The sequence below is a fragment of the Ischnura elegans genome, chromosome 4, assembly GCF_921293095.1.
Source record: "Ischnura elegans chromosome 4, ioIscEleg1.1, whole genome shotgun sequence".
NCBI lineage: Eukaryota > Metazoa > Arthropoda > Insecta > Odonata > Coenagrionidae > Ischnura > Ischnura elegans.
The window spans coordinates 68,150,863-68,163,365 of record NC_060249.1 but is presented as its reverse complement, the minus strand read 5'-3'; the positions used below and the strand labels follow the sequence as shown (position 1 = coordinate 68,163,365).

At 40.0% G+C, this 12,503-nt stretch overlaps 1 protein-coding gene across 1 annotated transcript in view; it reads left to right on the top strand.

The window, feature by feature from the left end:
• The first annotated feature begins 1,120 nt into the window (after positions 1-1,120).
• LOC124157633 (excitatory amino acid transporter) overlaps positions 1,121-12,503 on the top strand; it is a 168,450-nt gene continuing 157,067 nt past the window's right edge. Inside the window, exon 1 of the mRNA XM_046532533.1 lies at positions 1,121-2,289. The gene's annotated coding sequence lies outside the window, so the exon portion shown is untranslated. The remainder of the gene's footprint in view (positions 2,290-12,503) is intronic.

The window sequence follows — 12,503 nt, the reverse complement described above, 5'->3', positions numbered from 1 at the left end:
TATGTTGTAACTGAACTCGAAACATAATCTCAAAAAATAGCGCCGGTAGTTGAAATAACGTCATCTACCAAGGCGATCACTCAATCCCCATCAAACTCTAAGATTCCTGTCAATAAAGATTTGCTTCCCCTTTAGCCATTAGTCTTCTATTTGTGGCATGCCGAAACGCTAACCAGGATACCCCAAATTTTATCGCAGTGCTTAAGCGAAATTACACAGACGTCGTATCACTATGCGAACGTGCTCCCTGGGTCGGTTCACGGGATTGGAATGAGAATGATAGTGGATTCTAATGCTCAGTTTGGCACCAGTTTTACGTTCTCTGGTCACGGTGGCAGTGGGGTTTAAGCCATCACTGCTAATCAGAGGGTCGTGGGTTCTGTTATCGCCTGGGTGTAATTTATATCACCCACGGCATAGTTCTATGTGCTTATCCAGCAAGTAATTCAGAAATTAAATGATGACAGAAAAGTGAAAAACATATTTATTAATTTTTGGTGCATTTTTTTTACTTGCCAGATGTAGATGAGCCCGAGGTGCCTTGCTGTATAACCATAATTAATTTTATTTCAAAATTTATTGATTTCAAAATGTTTATGAATGTTCCGTCGACAGGCATTCGTCTGATGGTTGATTATGTGCATCAGTGGAAAAAATTATTATTTTTATTATTGTGAATAATTAAATTATTGTTATAGTTATCATAATCATCATCGCCCTCTCAAAATCTCTCGACTTCCGATAGAAAAACCCGCAACCCCACTTTATCCCGTGGTCTCTCTTACGTATGTGTATATTTGTGTTTTGTCCAGTTACCCCATCATCATAGAGGGGAGAAGATTGAGGAAAGGTGAGGGGCGCGCGTGGTTCGGCCGTGGTGTGTGTTTGTGCGCGAGTGGGTGGTGGCGGCCTGAAGGGAGGATTGCTCGCCACCCGAGGGAAGAGTACGAAAGAGAGAGAGAGAGAGAGAACCAAAGGAAAAGGAGGTTGAGGGAGAGAGGGAAAGATAGAAAGAAGGCCAGGCGAGGAAGGGAGTGAGTGGGTTGGGAAGGGGGAGGGGAGGCGGAGGGATTGGGGAGGCGGAGAGTTGTAACCGCGGAGGAGAGCGGGATCTCGTGTGTGTTCCCCACTGTCGCGGAGGCAGTAGTCGATCGCGGGAAGGCTAAGAAGTGCCCACATTTCTACTCTTCCTCTCGCGGAAAAGACTGCGCGCTGCCCAAAGGGATTTTCGCTATCTATTTCGCGACCGCACGCCCAAGCAATCTCTCCCTCTTAAAAGACGCGCTCCGCTGCACATTGCGAGGTGCCGGAAAAACTTCGCGGAATTCGCGGTGATACCCAGGTCGGATCCATCCTTCCTCGAGCACGCGAAATAATCCTCCATTTTTTTCGTCCACCCGCCAAACTCTCCCAGGCCGTCCGAACGAAAACGTCCATACGTTAACGTTTAAATATAACCCTCCTACGCTCTTTATACTTCATAAATAAACCTCCACCCGTCTCGCGGGAGGGAACGTTGACAACCGCCACCTCCCAGTGTTCTCCTATTCTGTTCCCCTATCTCCATCTTGCTCTAGCCCCCTCTCTCTCCACCCTCCCGCAAACAAGCCAAACCATTCTCCCCTCGGATGATCTGCCGAAGAGTTTTGCGTCGGAGGGAACTACAATAGACGTGCGACGTCCGCATCTTCACGGTCTGCGGCCGATACTCCTCTGCGAAGAGGAAGGGTGTCATCGTTCCAGCTGCTAGAGGAGTGATAAGGAGACCACCCACAAGTCAGTGGTGCCGCCTTCTCCGGAGACATTGCAGCGACGCGTGACCCTTGAAACCCGGAGGACGCATACCAGCGCCTTCGGAACCCGGTGGTTCCTGGGGGGACGGTTTTATCTAGGCGTCCGCGAGACGGCTGCAAGCACCGCGGCTTCCACAATAACGAGGGGAAGGTGGCGCTGGTGGTTCTGGCCTTCGCACCCGCTCCGCGAAGAGGACAACCCTCGGAGGTGTGAGGAGGGAGCAGAGGAGGAGGAGGTGGGAGGTGAAGTTAAAGGTTGTGATTTCGGTGCTGAAGACAGGGGCAGAGGAGGTGAAGGAGACGGTTGGAGGAGGGGGGGAGTGGGCGGGACTGGCACGGAAGGGGAGGACGTGAGATAACAGCTGTGAAGGGAGGAGGAGAGCGGGAAGGGTGCTGACGGACGTGTTGGCAGGCTGTTCCGACCCCGCTGACCACCCGTTGTCGCGGACCGCGAGGGACGAAACCACGAGGATTCGGACACTTACCGCGCCTCTAAGTGAGTCAAGAGAATGGATGTTTAAAACTGGAAGTTGAATGTTGTGCGAGTGAAGTCGAGTTTTCCGGAGGTTTCCGCGTTGAGTTGTCAGGATGCTGCTAATGATTTTTCCGGTTAAAACCAAGGGGAAGGTGTGTGCTCGTCACTGATTTGACACTGTTAGGAATTATTACGATCGTTTTCATTACGAGTGATTGATTTAGAGTGGTTGACAACGAGATCGGAAGTAGTTATGTTTGAATATTATCAATGTAGCTAATCAATCCAGGGGCTTGTGCCTTCGTCGGAATGAAAATCTTTTACCCAAAACAAACTCCGACCGAGTTTCAATCAATCAATCCAAGAGCTTGTATCTTCGTCGGAACGATAATTTTTAGCCCAAAACAAACTCCGACCGAGTTTCCAACCACTCGTAATCAACCATTTGTTGTAAAAACCGATCGGAACAGTTAAGATCAGTGTCAAACCCACCTCTCAGGGAAAACTCCTCCAGATTTGCCGTTGTTTCATTAAAACTTTGCACACCCTGATTATGTGAGGAAATCACATTTCCAATGGAATTGGAAAGTTCGTTCACATTCAATGTCCAATTCCTTTCCAGTGTTTGCCCTGGGTAGATATCGTAATCAGAAGACATGGTGCTGATAAGAAAGTCGCTTATCAAAAAGTCGGCAAAGGTGGAGGAATTAAATTGTACCCAACCGCAGAATCCACCATCAAAGGATCATTTCTTATTGCTTCGTGATGAAATCGATGCCTCGGTAGTTTTTAAGCAAACTGCTTCATGTCCGGAGAAACAATATTACTGAAAATGACTGCTGAAACGAAACCGAAATGCTGTCAGTATCATGAAGTCTTGACGCGACGAACCGGAGAACTAGACTTCATAGGAATAGTATGGATGCATTCATCTTCCATTCCCAACTTAATTTAATATGAAATACCTTCAGCACTTCCATTTCTCAAAATTGACCTTCCCCGTCAATTGACAGCGCCCGCATGGGTCCCCTCACTCGCCCTTGACATTGGGCAGTAGCCGGCCTCCTGATATTTCTCAAACGCGAATGAATATTGACGCTTGCATCTCCGTTTTGGCATTGGTGGTCTCTCAGAAGCACAGAGAGGTCTTATGCATACAAATACGAGAGAAGATTTTTTGGTGGATTTGGAGGTGAAAAGCAACTTATGAATAAAATAAAATCTGGGTCTCTCCGTGCATAAGAATTGAATAGCATTCTCAAGTCTCCAAGCTTCTCTTGGATCCATTTCCTCCGGCATTGAGATTCAACATTCTGAGGAGCAAGAACACTTGACCTAAAATGATGATCTAAGAAGAATAAATCGCATAGGTTCTTAACGGATTTTGGCAGCAATGAAAACCGGTCGACTCTTGAATAAAATGTATTCTACTAAGTCACCTTACGCCTAAGTTGCAATTGTTTAATCGAGATTAACCCAATTTTACCGTGGATTTTTTGCGAAAAATTCAGACAAAGCTAAGCATTTGGGAGAATATTGGAAGAGAGAATACAAATTTTGAATATAATGCGATAAGATTTTATAAAAAAATATTTGTTAATGTCTCGGAAATAGAGAAAAAGCTTGCAATCGAAAACTTTTAGCCATTAGTCGAGAGTCATGTGGGATTGGGATGCAGTATTTTAAGCGTAGTAATATTGTTATTAGCAATATTATTTCAATTATTTTAAGGTCGATATTGCTGTACAACCATTCAACCATTTATTTCTTTCGATTCGTGGAACGGAGCTAGAGCAAAACAACGGCTTCGCTATTTCTCCAGCAATTAACTACTATAAATCAAATTAAAACAAGCAGTAACAACCATAACTATAAATAACATCTCCTCAAACGTTAAAAATGACTATAAAAAAACAAAAACCAATGCATTCGACGATGCATTGTAACACGTTACAATATCAAACCCTCGGGGAATTACAATACCCAATGAGGAATGATGACAACCATAGGAATTTTTTGTCTTGCGAGGCAATGTGCCCTCAAAAAAGTTTCGTATTTCTATAAGGGAACGCCGCTGCTGTCTGGCCTTATCGCTGAATTCGCTTCGTCGGCCGTGCACGTGCTCCAAGGCGACGTTTTCGCCTTCGCCGCATCTTCTATTTTTTCCCGCTCACTTTAAATTCTCGCGGTCAGGATTGTCCCATGAGACTCGGCGCCGCGTTTCGATTGGTCTGGCGGCCGAAAAGGGATTGGCGACCTTTTTCGCGGGTGTAACCTTGACATTTATCGCGTGCTACGCGCGTGCCTTGCAGGAGGGCGGTGGCAGTGACCGCGTTCCCCAAAGAGGATCCTTTTTTCCGTACGCTTGCACAACAGTAAAGCACTACCTAACCCGAATTCCAAATTCTTCGGATTTCACTTATCGACAATCCTCCGCAAGCTTGTTTACGCAAGGGGTGTACCAAAAGTAGCCATTTATTTCCACTCGAGTACCCTATAGCTTAATTTTATGCCCAAGTGAGTATCCTACAAGAGAAAACAAGAAAACATTCTCGAATTATTGATTGAATGCTTAAATGCCTGAAAGTGTTCTTAAATTAAAAAAACAAACAAAAAATTGTCAAATTTAGTGTTCCGGCAAATATTTTACCAAAACATAGTAACTAGTGGTTGCAATATAAAATACGATGAATTCGCTCAATTTAAAATCCGAGGCATTATTTAACGATGATTAATTGTTCTAAAAAATGCATAAATAGGATTTTATTATGAACATGTTCATAAAATTACTTTCAACCCTCAAAGCAATTCAATAGCACTTTCTATGCCTCAAAACAAGGAAAGAAATTGAATATAAATATAAGAAGTATATAGGAAGTAAAATTGCAATTATGTAAGTTTATCCATTAATCGGCCAGGCACGATACCGTGAGACTTATCATTAGCTGGTAAAGGTATTTTATTTTTATTGTCATGTTGTATTGAGAAAATTCATACGTTATTTTTTTAACTAAGAAGAGTAATAATTAATTTAATTCATGGCTTTACTTTTAAAATAAGCAATTAAACGGTTACTGACCTCCGGAAAGGGGAATTACACATTCAGAAGATTTTTCATTGGTATAACAGGTTTTTCACTTGAGTACAACTCGCAGACTCAGGTGAAGTCATTGGCTCATTCAGATGCATCGTGAGTTGGAAAAGTGACTCCCAATTATTCAAATTTAAAATACGTGACGAGTAATGTAAATCTACGATTCCAATGAGGCACTAGCATATTATTTTAAGAGCTTTTCGTGCACATTGCAACCAGAGATTTCTCTCAAACTTACCATTTGACGAATTGAATCGGGCAATGTCCAACTCCATGCCCTACGCGTAGCTTAAAAGCAAATACAAATACCGATTCAAAATAAATTTTGCATTGTTCGTATAAATCATTGTCATTATGTATTACTTTATTTGTAGGAAGGAAAATATGGAGCGATATTTTATGTAGGTTTTATAGTAATCCTAAGAACATTCGCAAGGCATGATTTCGTTTTGTTATTGCCAATGAACTCGATCCGGCCGGAACAAGTTTTTCTGGCCATCATACTAAGAAAAGGCAGCTTTCACTTCAAGACTTGAGGAAGAAAAAACGAAAAATTAACTACGTTTCTGATTTCTGGAGAATGAAAAAATATCACGCCTGAGCGAAAACAACGGGAGAATTCATGACGACGCATTTTTTCCATCTTAACTGACCTTGTTTTTCTAATTTTGCTTCTCCCGAGCTACTTTTTAATTTTTACATGGTAGTATTGAGATGTAAAAACAAAAGAATATTTTCCTTTCACAGCAGCATAGCGCATACCCATTCAACGCAAAACATTTGAGTATAAGATATGCAGACAGTGGCGGATGCAGGATTGGGACAAGGAGGGGATGGATATGTGGGGGGTAAACTCCCAGTAGTAGTGGGGGTCCAAACAAAATTACCAATCCATCTAGCGTAAATTGGATATCCAAGGGGGAGCCATAACCCCCTTAGATCCCCCCCCATAGATCCGCCACTGTATGCAGGGAAGGCGAATGATTATCAGCAACGCTACAAATGATGATCAGTGGATGAGTACATATATCACAGAAAGATTAATAATTTTTACAAGCTAAGGGAACACTAGGCTAGTATTTCGCCGTGATAAAGGTAAGAGAACATTCAACACTAATTTTTAATTTACCACCGAATTTACAGAAGATCCACCGTGGTTTAGGAAAATGATATATTTACACGGTAATACTTCGGGTGATTTCAACGGGATTGGAAGTTTTTGTCCTTCTTCACCTTGGATACATATGAAATAAACTTAAATATATAATCTCTGAACGATAGGCTATGGAGTCATGGTTGTGAACAATGAAAGGCAGAGAGGAAAAGTCAATGAAAGTCCTCATTCACTTTTCATATTTTCTATGCAATGCGCGCAATTCTCCATCAGCAATTGAGTACTGTCATTCTCCATCAGTCGCGCTTATAAATGGTTTTATCGAACCCGATTATTCATACGTTCCTAATGCGGCGAATTAAAACTGAAATAATGCCCTCAGCTCGTTTTGTCTTCATTTATCGACAGTTAAAAAGTTTTATTAGTCCAATGCCCACGTAAACTTCACTACGCGCAAAGTAACAGGAGTTGAGTCATAAATGTTTCCCTTGCTTTACTTCTGTTTACATTGAGTAAATGACCATTTACTGGCTGTGTGTAAGAGCGTGTGAGCCATACGTTGCTTTATTTCCATAATAACAATTTTAGAGATCACCACAAACAAATTAATAGCTTTTATGTCACCCTTTTTGTTTCATTGTTTTTATGTTGATGACTAATGCGTTCTCAGGCCGGTGACCATGACAAGGCCAAGTGTTTAGAGGTTGTAAGTTATGTATGGTTATAAATGAGGTGTGAGGAACCGGTCGATGATGGATTGTGACAAATTTATAATTCATTCATTTTGACGACACACTCGCTCACTCTCTCTCTCTCTCCCGCGCTGCATGACCACTGTGATCACGTGCCACTTTCCCACTCCGATGTCCGAGTCGTCCGACTCGGTACAAACAAAACAATCACGACTGGCAGTCGCCGAGAATGTCACCGAACGGTAATGTGACTGATTCAATAACGTTGCAACTGCGGTTGCTAAGCTCTTGCTCTTTCCCTTCAATTCGACGGAGCCAAATATAAACACAAGGGGGCGTGGTAGGTTAGTGGGTAGAGCGCTTGGCTGTTGATCGAAGTGTCTTTAGATTCCAAAGTCATATGAAGCCATCGGAAATTCCAAAAAAAATCCGTAAAATATAGCGTATTCCCTGAATGTATGCAGTTCAGATGTCTCAGATTCTCAGATCGGACAAGCTCTACCATCACCAATCCCAACCAAACTTCGAGTAGAATCATTTTCTAAGTGAAGAATAGTCACAATGAAAGTTTATCCATTGTCTTACAAGATAATGGATTATATAAAAATAGGCCAAAATAATAACGTGGAATATGAACGAAAAATTCCCGTTAAGGAATATATAATGGACTAAATCATCGTCGCTAGAAATCGTGTAAAAAACCTAAAAGAGAACAAATATTGCTACGAAATGAGGAAAAGTATTAAGGCTTGATTTTTCATTTATACGCCGCAGGCTCCAAGGAATCGGTTTCAAAAAATACATTTAGACGCAAATACTTTTGGTAGACGCGGTGCACAACTCAATTTGCAGAACGGTTACATGATATTAGATAAATGGAAACCTGCATTGCGAGGAGTCTGATTGCAAACATTAAGCCTTTAATTCTTTCGTCAACAAATTTTATTCAAATCACACTAGCTTTTTAGTCCTGAAAATTAGAAAATGATATTTATCATTCGAAGAAATCTCATGTTTTGAAAGACGTATCGTGTACATTGAAGATAAGCCTGAATTTATAAAATATTTGAACAATTGAAAGATGAAGTTACCTTACTTAAAGCCAATATAAATGGGAAAAGGTAACATAAAACCTAAATTCTCAGGTGCATTGAGAGACTAAAATACCGATTATATCCAAAACTTCAATCCATATTAGATAGCCATATATAGGATAACTGGGTTGCAAAAATACGATAAGTAAAGAATTTTGAAGGAACATAAGTAAAAGAAGGTTGGGAAAAAATATTTCATAACAAGATAGTCATATAATTTCTTAGAAACTTCTAAGAAGTCATTCTCTTAAACTTATTAACGTTGCATGATATTTTATTCCAAAGGCTATCCATTATATATGACATGAAAAGAAACAGTTATTGTATTTCATTTATGCTTATCTTAACTGCGCAGAAATCGTCATAAAGAGCGTGCTACCAACCACAAATGAGCTCCTGTAAATGACCAGCTCTCCTCGTTCTAAATAAAGAAAGTGATAAGTCGTAAATTATTCCTTCCAAAGATAACTCCAAATTTATTCCCTTATTGAGGTATTTATGAAAAATGCTAAGTTAAAGCCAATATAAAAAAGTAACGTAATATTCTCTGATGACACCAATACGCCCGGGCTACTTCACTAGTCTTGTAGAATTGAGCAGCTGAGAGGCAGAAATCAGAAATAGACAAAAAGTTGGTCAAAAGCCAAAGGCCAATCAGAAGCGTGACGTTTGGTAAATACCGCTGTTGATCAGTAATTTCGGCCGCACCTGTCCCTTTCTCAAACCATTCATTAGCAAGTGCATTAACTCATCCACCTTCCCCAAAACCATTCACATATATAATTCTTCAAGCCAAAACATAGAGATTGGACAGAAATAACGCAATTAAATCTCAAGAACCAAAAAACGCCCGTAGCTATTTGCCGAGAACACTTACTAGTAATTTAGAGTAAAATTTCACTCACTCGAAAAGGATATAACCAACCAACGAACAGAAATCCGTTCGGCAACCATGGAGCCTGTCATCTCGTTGAAATCCCGAGAAGCATTTCTGCCCATGATTCGCCGAAAAAGCATCCGAACCTTCATCTACCAAAGGATAGCTGTAGAAGGAGCACTACCCCCTTGATACATTTATTTCTATCATACCACGTAAGTATAACGTCCGAGAAAGCAGCACCTTTTCCTCCTACCTTTCCATGAATTAATACCTCGCAATGAAGTCGCCTGGATACGTTTTATCCTACAGGAAAATGCACCGTGAAATGACTGGCATGAAAGCAACATTAGCAGTTCTCAAACCGGTTGTAGTCATGATTTCCTCATCCCTTTCCCTCATGTCCTTCACAAGTGGGGTCACAGCATGAGGAAAATCAAATGAATACTGTTCGCAAGCGACCAATCATGCGGCCTACGTTCATTCCAACCCCCTTCCTTGTCTTTCTAGGCTTAACTAATGCTGATAAGCATTGGGAATCTCGGCGCGACGCTATCTGAGGACATATTTCCTTGTGATACTGGGGTGGTTGCTCCCCCAAATCACGTTAATGATGCTTTCTCCATGAGTGTGAGAGTCGAAGGCCGAGTGCAAAATCTGCAAATCCCCTCTCCTCTAGGCATCTATAAGCACCATCAAAGGTAGTACCGCGTCTATAAGTACTTACAGCTATAAATTACAATTTATCAGATTATTATTATGAAATAGGGTTGGCCAACACAAATTATTTTCTCTTTACTACTGCAAGCGTTTCGCTCATTAATTTCAGCCTCCTCATGGCTAACATTATGAAACATTAAGTGACACAGTTGAAACAATTTATGTGTTGAAAGTTAAAATAATTTATGCTGTCCGAGAATAACCTGATATAATAATTTCGATCAAGAATTTCCTCCATTATAATTAAAATTAATGGTGGTAGGCAAAACTTTGTGGAACTCCATGGCGTGTAATGATTTTAACTTCATTCCACGAAATATTAATCTTTCAGAAACAGCTTTCGACTACCACACAGCCCCAAATCCATGGCGTCCCAATGAGTACATAAAGTATCTTGAAACTGACTGCGAGAAAAATGACAAGTTGGTCAAAGAGATTAAAATTTAGTGAAAATTACTACGCTTAAATAATTCACATTAACTTGCAAAAATGATCAAATCAAAAAGATCCTCACACTGTACAAGTGGTAATAAACTATGTTCAAATCGTTCCACATAAACCTATACGATGATCGAAACGAGAAAATCCTCAAGTCATAAAATTAGTCGAAAGAAAGAGAAGTAATTTTATGCAAATAAAGAAGTAGATCCACGAACGAATCTCCATGAAAGATATGAAAATATTTCATGCCTGCCTCAGAGGATGGCCGCTCGCGCACTGTATAATTTGCAAGGTATGCACTTGATTACATCGCTGTTGAGGTTAAAGTATTTTCAACGGCTAAACCGAGTAAGAAAAAGGGTGTACCTCGGCCATCGTCCTTGACACACTTATTCCAACGCTGTTCTGTCTCAAAGTGTAACTCGCCAGTAAACTCACTTTCTCCTTCCCGGTAATTAGCCACCAGTCTGTGCTACGTCTTCGTCAAGAAAACACTTCACGTCCTCTGGAACGATTTTATATTGGTTTTTAGTGGCATTCAAATTCGCTTAAAACACATGCTATGCTTTTTAAATTTTAAGGCAAATTGAGCAAACCTTTGCAAACATTTTTCTGTGCCTCATATATGGATATTGGCATCTGAGAAAATACCGAAATAAAATATAAAAATTTGAGATACAGACGAATGTAGACTATGATCAACTTTGTAAATTCCTAATATTTCAAGGCAGTAGCAATAGTATAAAACACTTTAACTCATAACGAAAAAAAAATACGATCTATGAGGGAGTCCTCTTAAGAGTAGCTTCGCAGCGAAATTATCCGATTTTAGAGCCTTATTAAATTCATGGAATTCGTGCAGTGTAAATTATATAATCATAATATGAGGTATTAGTACCAACATTGTTGATCAAAAATCCTAATATTCGTTTGACGCAGCTCTCCAATCCACTCTTCTATCTGCTAGCCTTTTAAATGTGATGAAATAGTATGATTAGATGTTTCATGAAATGGACAGATTTTAGGTACAAATAAAACTCACGGGTTTATTTTAGAATAATATTTGATGATACATAATGCAAAAATGCCTTTACATCAATTTTTATATATATTGTACGACAGTTTTCTGTGATTTACGATATCGTTGTTTTTTATTATACACTGCATAAAATATCAATCATGCATTTATTAGTTAACTTTCTCCTAATAAATAAATACAAGTAATGTTTATATGTATTGTTATGCTATTCATGAGTTCGTAATGTTTATTTAGCCTTGGTATACCTTTGATCTTTAATTCATTCAGCACACTCGCAACTGCCAATACATATTGCTCCTTTGCCAGTGACTATGGCCAGTTGCCTGCTGTTCATCTGGAGTTAGCAAATCGACCACATATTTCCTTGCCGTAAATCTCCAAGAGACAATGAATTGGCGCATGATACAAAGAACATAAATAATTTTATTAAATGTTTTGAACATGACATTGACGGATACTGCTTATTAAATTAAAATAGCTCACGTCCTATTTTGACAGAGAAAATGGCTTCCAACCGGTTATATAGGATAAAGTGAATTCTTGTATATTTAAATCAATTTAAATTATCAATTCGCCTCTAAAGCTTAAATTCATTTCCACCCATTCTAGTAGGTTTGTTTAAAATTCATTAAATATCGCTTCCCGGTACTAAAAAGTAATTGGTAGAGTGAGAGACGAGGACCTATCGTTACGCAAACTCATGCTTTTCATGAACCCGATCAATATATAGGTAAACGTTCCAATGCTGATAGTAAAACGATTACATTTCTGAAATTCTGAAACATTTTCAGAATTTTTTCAGACTCTGAAGACTTCAAGAAAAATATTTGAAACCATCCATCGTACGGAGAAATAACTACAAAAAACCAAGCAAAAGAAAGCAAGCTTCCAAATATCACCGTGGCAATTCAATAATTAATGGAATGCGGCGACAGTCCCAATTTGGCTGGCGGCGGCGACAAGATGACCAAGAGCGATTCTGTCTCCTCTTAGCCACTCATATTCATCGCAGGTGCATCTGGATGACTTAATAATTGGGATTATACGAGTGGCCAGGGATGGGATGCTATATGCACACCTCGTCAGAAGAGATTGCGTTCAAAAATATATACCTATATAAAATGACTACCTCGGTGTTAGAGTGATGTAAACCCAATGTCATTT